Below are 15,521 nucleotides of genomic sequence, written 5' to 3' on the forward strand. Positions count from 1 at the left end.
GGCCACAAACCACCTCTCAATATTTCCTGGTTTCCTACTGCATTTATTTTTGGTCTTGAACACAGATAAACTTGAGATGCAGACAAAGTTAAAAACAGTATAATATTAACAATAGCAAAAGAACAAGCCTCTGGTTGCACTAACTCAAATTATTATAATAACCACAAACCCCCACAATTTTCACACTGAAAGTTTACAGCAACTTGAGTTTTGGCAGACAAGCAATGGATGTGAATCCCAAAACAAATGTCTCTACCAGGAGCTCCTCTTCCCCTGGCTTTCAGGTAACCTGGTCTGGGAGTTATTGATTACAGAATTTCCCTGCCACACTCAAGGGGCATCATTTAGGGAGTATCATGTATAAAGAAAGAGATTGTCCAAAGACATTATTGATGTGAAATGAATTCCACAACTGCACTCACTTTAAAAAAAAAAAAACAAAACAGGAATTGTGATTTTTTTTTAAAAAAAAACTGCAAATACAAATTAAAATGTATTCTTCCTCATACTCTGTTTTAACTATTTTCCTCCTCACTGTTCTATGAGCAGTGGACCCAAGAACTCTCAAAATTAACTTTGCAAACTTTCTTTATAATACAAAAACTCCTAATAGCAAAATTGTTCCAAGCAGTCTTACCCTAGAGGTGGTATTGATAGTGCTGAAGAAATCTCACAATATCTAATTACATGTGTGCATTTGCTGTGGTATTTTCAGACTTCTCTTGACTGACTCTGATATTTTGGAACTTGTACTTCTTGACCAAACTAAGGTGAGAAAATAAAAAAGGAGCATATTACATCATCAAACTACAGTTTACATTTTTGGACAGTAGTTTAATTTCTTTCATCAAGGATGATAGAGAATACTAAAGTAATGAGAAATACAGTTCTCATCCAAAAAATGCCAGTAATGAGTTTCATCTTAATTCTCTTGCTCCTCATCCCTTGGAGCACAGGCTTTTAATGACTACTTATAAAGAAACAAATTGCCAAGAGTTCAGCTCCATCAATCTTTGTTCCCAAGGTGACAACTACAGCCAGTCAGGACAGTCTGATATTGTATTTCACATTTGGACACCACAGAGAGGGGAAAAGGCTGTCCTGAAGTGCTTCAACCCCACCTCCTATGAGCATCTATAGCATCCCAAGGTTAGCCACTACACTACAGACACACAAGGTATTAAACTAAGCATTTTTACTTTATCTTGTCATTGGCAAGGAACTGAGTTCTGGTTATTTCTGTTGAACTTTTCAAAGTGCTTATGCACACACACACCCAGAAGAGGTCACAGAAACCAGTGGTTTTGTCTTTGGTTCTTACAAGCCTAAATGACTCAGGAATATAAAGGTACATTGGCAAACTTTACAGATCCCATGGTCATCCACTTATTTCAGAATTTTTTCCACTTTGCAGCCGCTCTGTCCCCAGCCTGTAGCACTGCAGGGGGTGTTGTGACCTGAGGACAGGACCCACCACTTCATTTTGCTGAACCTCCTGCCCATCAGTTCACCCTGCCCAGATCCCTCTGCAGAGCCTTCCTGCCCTCCAGCACTCCCACCCAGCTTGGTAGGCCTGTAATTTCATGAATCCTTCTTCCTGTTCATCCCTGTAGGTGGGGATCACATCTGCCAACCTCCAGTCACTTGGGACCTCCCCAGGATTGCTGATAAATGATTGACAGTGACTCAGTGAGTTCTGCCATCAGCTTCCTCAGTATCCCTGGGGAAAATCCCATCCAGCCTCACAGATCTGTGTGCACCTGTGTGCTGCAGGAGGTCACTGACCATTTCCCTTTGAATTATGTGGCCTCCATTCTGCTCCCCAAGACTGGGGTCCTGGAGAAGAACTGGTGTTACCAGTAAAGACTGAGGTAAAGAAGGCATTAAGTACTTCAGCCTTTTCCTTATCCTTTATCACTGTGTTTCCTCCCTCATCCAATAAAGGAAGGAGATTCTCTTTTTGTTGCTGATGTATTTATAGATAAACACTTCTTATTGCCTTTTGCAGCAGTAGCCAGATTAATTTTTAGCCAGGCTGTGGCCACTCCTTTTGGAGGGAAAGACAGCTGTTCTTTAAAGAGGGCAAATATCATCAAATAGATCTAAGACAGGAAGGAAAAAACTGAACTTTAGCTGCTGTCAGTCGTCACTTCAGAAGCACTACTGAAGCATCTAATAGAAACTATAGCTGACCTTTGTACAGACTGCTGCTACCCAAAATCAGCTCTGGCCAGTAAGTAAACTATGAAGAATATTATAGACATTTTAATGGTGTCAAATGAAGATGACACCGGTATTTAATCTCATAAAATAGAAGTACAAAGACCACCTTAAATATTTAATTTGGAAGATTCAGACTGATATTTTTTCCAGACTCGCAAAGAATCTAAAATGCAGGGTTGTCAACACACATCACAAAGGATGTAATTATCCAAGTGAAATGAAATTTTAAAATGTAGTCCCGTGGCTCAGGTTACTCCTGATTATTGCCTGATAACACCTTTTACAGACACATAACTTGCAAATATGGTCAAGTCCTTTCTTGTCCTTACAAAGGACACAGTCTATACCCATGAGCTAAACATAAGGCTCAGTTGTAACTGAGGCTGGAGAGTTGGTGCCTTTTCCAGATTACACCTCTGTTTCCACATTTCTGGTGCCCACTGCTGCCATACAAGTTAATCACAAACACAGCCCTTGCTGTCAGCAGCAACTCCTAGTCTCGATATGATTCAGGCATCAGCACAGCCACTCTTTAAACTCCTCCTGCTTCAGTATTTCCTGTCAAAGCAGGACTGTGGAACCTCACCACAAATGGCCCAGCATGCTCCCCTGGATGCACAACTCTTTGTGCTGTACATTCACAGCAGACCACACAAAGCTTTGTATTAGGCCACCAAAAGCTCAGGACTGCTGAGCTGACATGCCTGTTCTCACTAAACTTCACCCACCGAAACAACCAGAGCAGGAGAGTGGCTGCTTTACAGGGGATGAGGCAAAAGGATTGGAGCAGATTCACACACCAGTTAAAAGCCACCGAGTGGATGGTTTAAAAGCCCAGGTAATAATGTGCTCACAATTCAGTTTTTTCAAGAAAAACCAGCAGAACATAAAAAATTAGTTTTGATGAAGTTCTGCCTAAGCTTTCTGCTATTATCAAATAGAGTGAGTGCCTCCACAGCTTCTGCTTTACAACTGAACCAACCTTATTATCAATTTGCTCTTGATACAAGAAAGCAACTTTCATCTACTTACATCTGCTCTCAGAAGGAAGAGAAAATGGTTTCTGAAGTTCCCATAAGCATAGAAAAACAGAAATATCTGCTGGGAGCTTTAAGAGGCTCACTGGGGTCACTTCTGCAGCACCATGGGCCACAGCTGGTCATCCCTGCCCTTGGCAGCACTCAAGCTATGGCTTCAAGAAAGGAGGGGGCAACTTGACCACACAACAGTCCTTGCAAGGTTTCTGTATTTATTAAAAAAAAAGCACTTAAACAAAAGTTATTTTTACCTAGCTGAGGAGAAGTAATCCACCTATGCTGATTCCTCCCTGTATAAACCTACAAACTGTATCTCTGCTCAAATCATTAGTCCTTTCTTACAGTACCTGACTGAAGTGGGATTTTAACAAGCAAGACACATAAAGTCGAGTCACCTCTGTGTGCTGGGGTTGTGGCACCATCTAGAGGATTCCAGCTGGAAATTCCTCGCAATATGGGCAAAAAAAATGGGAAACTGCACTCAAAACTCGTGAGGAAAAAAAGCCACCAAAAAAATATTTATGATATTTGGATGCATGGAGGTAACAGAAGAGAATAACAAAACCTTATCAACAGTCAGATAGAGACATTTCCCAAACTCCTCCACTCCACGTCACATACCTGCTACAAGATGTTTTTCAGGTGAAGAAAGTCCTTCCCTAGAGTTTTGTTGATAACCTTGCAAGAAAAACTAACTTTATTCTGTTTTCCTTCATTTTCACCTTTTTATCTTAATAAAACCAAAGCCAAATTTCAAACAGGTAAAGGAAAGAGGCGTTTAACAAAATAACAGAGATAATGGTTTTAATTATATTTCATACAAGGATGTGCTGACAGCTGTTTGCTCACTGCAGAACAATCAAAAGAGGAGGAAATGGACAGGCACAGCCCTGGAACCCCTGGACACTCCAAATGTCACTTACAGTACTTTCAGCTTGGCACATTCTTCTCCAATAACTTAATTTAGCTACAGAAACAAAACACTTTTGCTCCTGCAGCCTTATGGGATAGCAAAATTCAATCCCTATTGCTTCTATAAAACTCTGAGTTAGTTGCTCAGATGCTGAAAGATCAGGAGTTGGGAATATTCACAGTGTGACTGCTCCAGAGTTTGTAGGCAAAAAATCCAGACTGTATTTTCTGTTCGTTGCTGGATACGTGACTGACCAGCAGCTTGATTTACAGTGACAGCTCTGCATTAAAAATTCAAACTTTTGTACACCCAAATACAATTTGTATCTGTCAGTACTGTGTCAAAATAATCAGGTAATACCAAATAATCATTTCTATTAGGTGGGCTAAGAATGGGTTCTAAGCTTTCAGCTACTATGACACATTATCTGCTTCTACCCAATTTCCTTGGAGACTGTTAGGGTAGAAATAAAAGCATAGAGGGAAAAAACTGAAATACCTGAATGACCAGACCAGCTGTCTGGTCATCAGCAGCATTATGGTTGGTCATGGATGAGTTCATTCCACTTCACAGGCCAACAAAACTGAAAACTTCTGGAGATACCCTGCAGCATTTGAGGAGCTCTGTAATAGCAGGCAGACCTTTACAGTTAGATATAATCAAGATTGCTCCTCATAGAAAGCAAAGTTCTTCCTGAATTGAATTGATCTGTGCCATTTCATAATGGCTGGCAGCAAATAAGGATTGTTTACAGCACTTCAGCGAGTCCCTCAATGCACTTCACTCCCTTTCTGCCCCTTCCTTGTTACACAGGTTCAAGCAGCAAGGAACAAAAGCAAGTTTCATGTACTTACCAGCAAAATCCACCTTCTAGTTCCCATGTAGTGAATCACATCTTCTACCATAGCTTGAGAAAAAAAAAAAAAAAGCTTATAGTTTTGAGTATTTTCCATCTTTCAGTTGATTGGCTTTTCCTCAGTCTTAACTACAAATGCAGAAATTAGTTTAAACAACAGTAAAATGCAGGCACCTGAAGTTTAAGCTTTGCACTTTTTACTTTTTCAGCAAATACTTACACTTCATTGGACAGATAAGCATTTGCAAGATTCCAGTCCTAGACTAAGAGGGATTTCTCTTTCTCAAGCATTATCACTTTGTTCCCAATACTGGCTTCACTGCTCTATATTGAAAGAGTAATTATGTTGTTTGGAATCTGAATCCTCAGTTCCTTTTGAAGCAACCAGGAAAGTATTTTAATTTCTTAAGTGTCTAGTTCTGATACATGATATCTGTATGTCTGTTAAATTCTGTATGCTCCAGTCTTTCATGCTGAGCATAAATAATGCTTCCAAGAATAATCCTGCATCATGCTAGCTGTCATTTTGGCTCCAGTTCAGTATTTTCTGCAAAGCTGAGCTGATATATTTATTGGTTTTAAAAAGACATATAGGTATCTTGCATCTGTGAGGGAAAGCAGTGGTCTTGAAAAAAGCCTTGAAAATTACAAAATAGCAACAGTGCAGCAAAGTAAGTAGAAAAATTTGTCCTTTTCATTTTTCTAAATCCCTGTCATTACTCGTCCAATTACTGAGGATAGGATCACCACTATCCCTTAGAGTATGTGCTGACTTTAATTGGACTGTAATATCAAGTCACTAACACCAACAGTAGGACCAGGTTTATATTGTATAATCTATAAGTTTTCATTTAAGAGCATCTACAGGCTGTATTAAAACAAAATTGGCCGGCAGATGTTCCAGACAGATTCAATAATCACAAGCCAGTGCTTCCAATTGTTCCAAAAAATGAAAGACTATCTGTAAGTAAAGTTACCTCATTTCCAAAAATTCAGACCACCAGACTTCTCACTGTAACTGAGCTGCACAGGTGAAGCAATGCACAGGCTAAGCTGGTCACACATGAAACAGCTCACACATGCCAGTGTCAGCTCTAGGCACAGCGTTCTTGATTGCCTTCCATAGCAATGGCAGCTGGACTAACTCCTAGCCTAGTAGCTTTTATAATAAAATACTGGTTTTCCTGATAATTTCTCCCTTTCCTCATAAACCAGATTTTCAATTCAGCTGCACAGTTATCTGAACACAGCAACTTCAACACATGATTTATGCTGGCCCCTGCCAGTCTGAAACTCAATAAATGCCTGAAATAATATTGTTGCAATAGATAAGGCAATCCCACACACTGAAGTTATTTTCTCTCCAACACAGGGCCAGCAACTGCATTAAATTATGTGCTGATACACAGTTGTGGTTTCAAATACAATTGTGTTCTTAAAGAGATGCAGATACACAACTAGCTTAACTTATTCTTAAGATATCTATCTTAAAAACAAAAAACAAAATAAAAGATGGTGCTGGTGGCTTCCCAAACTTGCCAGCTCAAGAGAATAGCAATTATAAGTCATCTCAAGGACAAAAACCCAAGAAGCTTCACATACAACTTCAATAAAACTAATCACCTTATCTTAAAAAGATAAATAATGGACTTTTGAATACATCAGTGCTATTTACGGGAATGGAGAAAGAGTTCTCCACATGTTTTGCACACAAAATTGTTCCCTTACAGTTTTGGTAAAAGAGAACAGAAATGCATGGGTAAATTATTTAAATCACAGCATTGTAAAAGTGATCTACACCGTCAGAAAAAGTCTAGCTGTCTTCTGAAGATGATCTGCACATCTATACACAATGATCACAGTACATCGAGACTGGAAAGCTGCTGCTGCGAGCCGGGCTCTGCACACCCACACAGCACATAACACCTGGGGGCAGACCAGGAAACACATGCAGGGAAAAGACAAAGGTTGATTTCTAACAACAGTGTCTCAACTGGTATTTTTGGGATTTAGTCAGCATCAGCCTCAGCTTTACATGAGCTAACTGCAAAACCCCTCTGCTACACAGCTGAGGCAGCTTGGGTTGGTTTTACCTCACCTCAGGCTCCCCCAGCAGAGCTCAGCCACAGACTCCACACACCCAAAACCACACCAAGAGCCTCGGGCCCCTCAAGGGCACCAATTAATAACCCAGCCCAGCCCAGCTGGGGCTGCCCCCTGTCTCTGGGCTCTGTTAGCCCCCCCTACCCCTCAGGGTCTGTCCTGGCTGCTCCTGGCCATGAGCTGTGGGTCCCGAGGTGTCGCTTGTGCTGCTCCATAGCAAGGTCAGAGCAGCAGCAGCCAGGACATGGCGATGGAGCTGGGTCCACCTACTCCCCAAAAATGGGGTCATGGGGACAGAAACCCTGAAGCCTCCTCACAGGGCCATGGGGCATCCTCGCAGGACACTGTGGTGCCCTTGTGCCCCTCTCCTCACAAAACCCCATGGAGGTGTTGTCACACCTGTTGTTAGGAGCACCAGGGGTAAAACATGCTCTGCTCTCTCCAAGTATCCCCCTTGGGAGCAGCAATGAGCACAGTAACTCCTGACAAACCTGCACAGTGTGACCTCCTAACACATCCACCCACGGCTGTCCATGAAGCTGCTGTGAATTTCAAGAACATCTGTGTCATCTGAAAACACAAACATTTGGGTTGTGGTCATTCCTTGGGGCTCTCCATGTGATGTAGTTCTTCATGCAAGTTAATGGAAAGCAGGAACACAGGAAAGCAGAGCCTTGACATAAGTCTTCACTGGAGAAATAAGTACAAGTATCATAATCTTCATTTAACTTAAGGAGTTCCATATTGTTACCTATCCCCTTGTTTAAATAAAATGTTTATCTCAGAACCAGATCTTCAACATCTCATTATAAAGAGGGAAAATGTGTGGCACTAAGCCATTGTTTTTACAGGCACTTTGTCCAAAATTCTTCATATACACAAAAACAATCGCTAGCAATTCACTCCCCACCTCTTCCTCTGAAAAGTTATGATAAAACAAAAACACCAGACAAAAATATCTGCTAAACAGTGTTGATCTTCTACTGTGGGAGCCATTCCTTGGTCCTGCTAAATATTCACAACTTATTTAAGTTGTGTCATGGTGTGTAGCTGCTGTAGGAGGAAGACCAAGTTTCCCATCAGGCCAGCTTTGGCTTTGATCCCACTGATTGTCAGACAAAAGTGAAACTGGTCACAGAATCAGTCTTCAGAAGCCAGGTTTCACAGGTTAATCTCTTTTAATCTTTCATTTACAAAGGAGACAGCTTTGTGCAATTCACCTTGCCCATAATTTAGTTGACCTCTTTCACTTTTACAATCCCAAAAGAATCTATTGCACCAGCAGCAGTTTCACAATGGGAGGCAACAACACCAAGAAGGAAACATAAATGTTATTTAGTCTTTAGAAATTGTGGACAATTTCATTTCTATGCCTGAGCATTTTAAGTAAAATGTGCCTTTGTTTACGGAATAGATGATGCAGGTCAAGAGGGAAGCGTGTAGTCTGGCAAATGGAAACTGAAAAGCTGCTTTGTGCCTGCACTTGCTCATGTCAAGATATGGCTGTTCAGTAAGCTGAAATGCAGTCTGGTTTCAGAAACAGCACAGTTTTAGCCATTCTTGTATTCTGTTGCAGTAAATAGAATGTGTCTTGATCCAATGAACACTTGGAATAAGCTGCAGATGAGAAGTGAAAAAAAATCCAGCACATAGATAATACAAATGATCTTTTTTGAGTTTGTAGACTGATACGTTTCTCAAGGCAAAACCACCACTGTAATCGAAGAGGAAAAAATAACCCTATTTTCTCATCTTCTGTTACTTGGAACTGTTCCCTTCTTGGCACAGTATTGGTAATGTGTGCCCTCCCACTCAGGTGTAGAGCTGCAGTCCACCTTTACCTGGGCTCATGCTATTTTACTGAGGCAAAGCTGAGATACAGCTGTGCAAAGATAAGACAACAATGTGCTGCTCACAAAGGCTGGTTTGGATTCTTTCTGTCTCAGTTTTCCTTCACAAAATACAAAGTACATTCCACTATTTCACACATTAGACTGTTCACAGCAAGGTATCAGGCACCCCCATGTCCTGTCTAAACTTCCTCATCCTCAAAACTGTAGAACATGTGGCTCAAGTGAAACCAATGCACAAGACCAGTGCAGGATTTTGGGGTTTAGTTGATCATTTAGAAGTGTTTCAACACCAGATGCCAGATGTGAATACAAGAGAGTCTGCAGCTGTGAGGTTGCATTCAAGGTACCAAGGAGCTGGACTCCACAAACAAACCTTCAAAGTGTGTAGTCGAAAGTTTTTGTTAGATCTCAAAATATACATGAGTAGCACTGGTCAAGCTAATTACTCCAAGCCTTTCTGTAGAAAATTTAGTTTAATTTCTGTGTGAAACCTTTCAAACAAGTGTACAGTTTTAATCACAGTAAAAATATTCAAACCAGTGATGCAGAAGTGAGGTTTCTTACACTGGTTAGGTTCCCTGAATAGATAAAACCCTCTGTTCTTCACTAACATAAACAACTGTCTTTTATTAAGATTTTTTTGTAATAGTGTAGGTGTAATACTGTGCAGGTGAACAAGCAAATGCAAGATTCCTGATATAAACATTGTCTGTTATTTGATTTAATGCTCAAAGTTGATTTGTTCATTGAAACACCCTGCTCAGGGTAACTTGTTTATTTAGAAAATCTCATAAACTGCTGCTATCTCTCACAGTTGAGAAGGATCATAACACAGCATTTCTAATGAAGGATTTATTTGCCTTTCTCTAATTTGGGCGGCAAACACAAAGAGAATTTGTCCTAAAGTAAGCATAACTCAGCTTTAATCTAAGGATGTCACTAGTGTCAACTCATTTTCATGTAATTATTAGACCTTGGAGGATCATTTAACATTTACCATTTTCATTGAAAGTGCTATATTTGTTGAAGCAATCATTTAGACACAAGGTCATATAAACTTGACAGTAATTCATCGCTGCTTATAAGTGACTCACTGTTTAATGCTGTGATTATATAGATATTCTTATGCTAATGCAGTGCTTGGGAACACCTGTTTGTTTCCATAAAACATCAGTTTCAATCTCTATGTAATAAACATTAGACACAAAGGATCTAGTGGGTCGTTTTGTGCACTACCCTACACTACACAATGCAGAATTATTTTTCAAGTGATGACACAGATTTTATGTGATTCAAATAACTAGGGAAGTTATTGAATAGTATAACATTTCAGGTGGTCCTTTTATTTCTTTTACTCCATTGCCTCTAGTTCTTTACCTGGCATTCCCTATTTTTGCATGTTGGTTCTCTCTTCATAATCAAACTCTTCAACTTAAGTCATATTATTCAATTTTTGTATTCCTGTCCTGTCCATCTGGAAGACACAGTACAAATGTACCCAAAGAGAAAATTTCCTTGCTAGCTTGTAATCTATTGTCTTTGTTACTAGGTCAAATAAATTTTTTATTAGTGAAACAAGCTTATTAATGCTAAACAGTTTTACACTTGTAGGATTACAGTGAAGCCTGTTTTAGTTTCACCCAGTAGCCTATTAATATAAAAAGCATTATTTGACAAATCATCAATAAACAATGACTCATTAAATCATCAAGAATTAATCTTGACTTATGTGGTCATATTTTAATAGCTGGGATCAATACACTGTGTACCACCAATTGTCAATATTTGGCCACTGATTGGAAGGGATTGTTCCAAGGGTGATTTTCCTTGCCAAATGCAAACACACCGCGTCTGCCCTTTGATTGTTCTTGGTATTTCCCTGGGAATGTGTAATTTCTATCCCTGCATGTGCCAAATGCTACAGTGAAAGTGTGGGTTAGATTCTTGCAGCCAAGCTACAAACTCACCATGTTTCAAATGTTGAAACACCTGAACTGGTTAAATACTGCATAACGGAATTTCATAGGATTTAAGAGCATGAAACAGTGATTAAGATCTTTCAGAAGTTTCATTAAGGTGTTCAATGTTTAATTGCCACTGATTCATATAAATTATACTTTAAAACATATACATACCTGAAATTAACACAACACTTTTTCTTCTACAAAACAGGAAAAAAACATAGCCTTGATTTCCCACTTAGGATCATATATGCTGTATATGAAGAATATTCAGCTTAGCTGAATAATTATTAGAAAATTATTGGTTTGCCGGTATTTCTGTACATACAACTCTTGATAAGTCTACAACAGTTCAGTATTCAGATGTTCTTCATCAGCTCCCCATGACAGCGAATAGCACAGCAAAAGGTATTGATCCTCAGAATGATCCAACCTGCCTTAGGATCAGATCAGAGAAACACAAAATTATGATTACTCCAGTCAATATTTCTGTTAGAATAACAGTAGAATTGTATGTCTTTTACAGTTATTTTTATTCTTCAGATATAGAACTGCCACAGAAAATGCATTTTGAGAATAAGTATATGAAAATATAACCATATATTCACCACATGTCTGGATTATAACAATAGAGAGTTCAGAGTACTCAAGCTTGGAGACAACCAAACAATTCTAGATGTTAATAATTCTCTCATTTCCATGGGTTCTCACAAAGGGAAACTAGACAAATATACATCTCAAGTAGTGAAATGTGCAAATAAATGTTAATTTTTTAGTTGTGTCTCTAAAACAGATGACAAAAGGGGATGAACCTTGTGAAGCTGTGGCCAGTGAAGAGTACAAGGTGAATCAGGCAAAGTGGAAGTGACTGGTGTGGGCTGAAAACCCAAAGTCTGCACCAGCAAATTGGGATGCCAGTGTTATGCACGGAAGGCAAACAGAACAGAAAGGAAGCTTTGGGGATCCCCTCACCTCCCCAAGTCTTGATCCCAGAGCAGAGGTGCTGCAGAAGGCGTGTGGTACCTCCCCTCCCTGGAATTACCCATCATGTTGCTATGAAGCCAGGGTGTGTGACAGAAGTCTGGCACTGTCCTTAGATTTTATCATTAGTCTTAGGCTGAAACAAGGGTTAATTTTTTAGTTTAGTTTCTATTTTGGAGTATAAACCTAATGCATTTTTAAAATCATGTTATTTGCTAATTCATTGAAACAGATGCACTCGATTCTCATTTTGCATTTTCCCTTCACTTATTTTTAGAGGTGACTTTTCGACTAGCAACGATAAAAGCACCTGAATATAAGTGGTGTAAAATGTGAAGCCTTTTTGCTAAAGAGAGATCAGTTGTTCAAAGGCTCAACTGTATTTTACTTACTAGAAGGTGGAAAATGAACCACCTGTGATTTATATTAAGTGGCTTTTGGATAAAAATGACAATATAGGAGTGCAGCTTTCTAACTCTCCAAAGCAGATATGCCCCTACTAAATTCACTGGATACTTTCATGAAATGTTTCATTTAAAATAGATAACGTGAAATAGCTTCCAACTGAATTGTTTCCAAAACTTCCCCAGGCTTTTAGAATTGGTAGGCGAAATCTGGCATGCTTAGAATTTATTCATAGTAGAAGTCTATTCAATCTTTTCTGCTTTTTTAGTGTCTAAATGGGGTTCTCCATCTTGAATAAACTACTTAGTGAACTGAAAGAAGTTCTCTGCACCTGCAGAAGTGGCTTCAGATGTCAAAAGTTTTTTATTGTATCAAGCACTGGCTTCCAGGTGCTTCACTTGTGACATTTTTTCATCTTGTTTGAATATGATTATAGCTTCTTAAAAGCAAATCTACTACTTACTGAAAGAGTTTAAATACAGTATAGTTAGGCTTTATACAAATTTTTTTATCTGTAATCTCAGATTTTATATGAAGTGCTTACATTTTCTAAATGTTTGAGATATACATATATAGATTTGTAGATGTATAGATTGATACAAATGCCATTGCTTTTGTTTTTGTTTTACGAACAAATAAAAAGTTTGAGAGGAGTAGATTACCTGCTGATATCTAACACTAAACACAACACTAAGTAATTTTATATAAAGTGTAACTGTCATGACTGAAATGTTTCCAATTTAGAGCTCCCAGCCAAGGTAGTATCAGTTCGTGTTAGAAAAAATCCTAATGCATATATCCAAATATTGTTAGTGTATCTTGATTTTCAGAAGAGGGGTAGAAAAGCAAAATGCTTAGAATTCTCTTTAATGGATATTCAAACTATTCTTGAATTAAATAATCCCCTTTACAATTCTTACATTTGTTTGAGGAAAAAATCAAATCTCCTGGGAAATTGTAGATCATGTGTATACACACAGCTCTAAATGTGTCCCTACGAATCACAGCATCCACAATTACACAAGTCTAAAAACACAAGTGATATTCATGTCAGTAATGATGGACTGGATACTGAGCTTTGCATCTGGGAATGAGCAGAAACAGTGCCAAAGCACAGAGGTGGATCTGACCCTGTGGTTGAAAAAAATACCCAGTCATACTTGTTCTACAAATCATCTCAGGTTATGTAGATTATATATAGATTTTATCAATTTAACTTTAAAGCTTCAGATTGTCTTCAGTTCATTACAAGGGTTTTTTTTTACCATGCATAGGAAGGAAGAGCACCAAATATGTGAGGTGGCTATGAGGATGAAAGGAAAAATGAGTCTGTTGAATACTGCTCAGGGAAATTTGCTGTACATCATATGAATTGTGGCTGGGGTTATGAAACTGATAAATCACTGAAAGTCTCAATGGAGATGGAGTCAGCAATTTCCTATTCGGACCATGTTATGTATCACTCAAAACTTACACAAAAGGGAAGTATCAAAGCCTGGTGGTATTTTTTTAAAAAGTCTGAGTGTTTGCTCTGGCTTAGCTGAGCAGTTTGGAAAAGCTGTATTTCACTGGACACTCTGGGAGTGTTGGTCCTGCTCCTTGGAGTTCCAAGTTCCTGAGCATTGAGATCTCAAAGGTTGGCAGACAAATCCCAGGCCCAGTGTAGGCAGTGGGGACCACAGAATATTCAGCACACTGCAGAGTGAGAGGAACCCAAGGCCACAGAGGCCCCATGAGATGGAAATTCAGCCCAGCAATCAGATGAACTAGCCAGAATTTTAAGGATATATAAATCAACTGGACACTATGAGTGGCACTTATGGCAGTCACAGCTCTGCCAGAAGAATTTCCTTACCACTGGAGAGAATTCTAATTGTGCACTAGAAAATAACCATTTTGAGTTGTTTGCAATGAAGCAATATATTGGCATGAGGCAACATTTTTAAAAAATAAGATTTATTTGTTGTCTTCTCTGCTTCCATTGTGATAATTTTAAAAATTCAGCCTGCATTATGATGCATTCATTTATTCTACTAATATCCTGCCACATCAAACACCTACCAATTCAAAGCCCAGATTTTTCATTTCAGCACATACCCAAAACTGCTGCTGAATTCCAACTATTATTAATGTGTATTTGGGCCTAATGGTTTTGTTTCTGTGGTTTTTTCTAGAAGCATTCAATTCAGTGGAGGTTTCACTATGTAAGTTCAGGAAACTGGCAGAATTACAGTCCCTGTTACAGTTTTCTGTTGTCAAAAAACAATATTGCTGTTGCAATTTCCAGAACCACTGAAAAATGTCCTTCAGTCCCAAGAACACAGTAGTGCCTTGCAAAAAGAAAAGCTTGGTATCTGGCAATGTTCTTTCATTTTTGTCTTTCTGATACATGTGTTTGTTCCCTTTACAGACTTTAATCCAATATTTATTAAGCAGCTGATGATTGCTGTAGCTTGATAAAGCCCTCAAAAATACACTTTAGCCAGATCATTAAAATTAAACACATGTTAAATCATCTTACTGAAAAGTGGTCTTTATGTGGAAAAATGGCCTCAAGCAGATGCGTGTAGTTCTCCATGGGTCAAACACTGCTCACAAATGAGTTTCTTTTGCCGTTCCTAGGAGAGGTGTAGATGCAGATAAGAGGGCAAAGTTTGGCCCCTTTATAATGATGTGTGTAGCAACAAAGGCTCTGCAAACACACGGGCTCAGCTGTGCTGCTGCCAGCTCCTCTTGCAGGGCCAGCTCTTGTCGGGTTTCCTTGAAAGCACTGCAGCATTATACAATTTTGGCAACATCTTCACTAGGGAGCAGAAATTGAAATACTCCATTTCATTCCCTGGTAATTTGTTCCTATTCTCTGTTAGCAAAAGCAAGCTGAACACGTGTAAACTTCTCATTTAGGTCTTTCAGTGGAAAATGGAAGTAACAATAGTCAAGTCTCTAATAGTCCCAGTGGAAACTCTTACTCAGCACATTGATCTGAACAAAGGTGACCCCCTGAAAAGGAATGGAATTGTCCAGACAAAATACAGGGAAATAAATTTGTGAGTTATTTGAACCCCATTAAAGTGTTATACCACGTCATTTAAGCTGTCATTTATATGAACCAGCAGAGACTTTAATAGCTAACAATTAACTGGGAGGACACTGAGGAAAAAGTAGCATGAAAGAGATTATTTTCATAGA

The sequence above is a fragment of the Cyanistes caeruleus genome, chromosome 12 (genome assembly GCF_971803275.1).
Source record: "Cyanistes caeruleus chromosome 12, bCyaCae1.hap1.1, whole genome shotgun sequence".
Lineage (NCBI taxonomy): Eukaryota > Metazoa > Chordata > Aves > Passeriformes > Paridae > Cyanistes > Cyanistes caeruleus.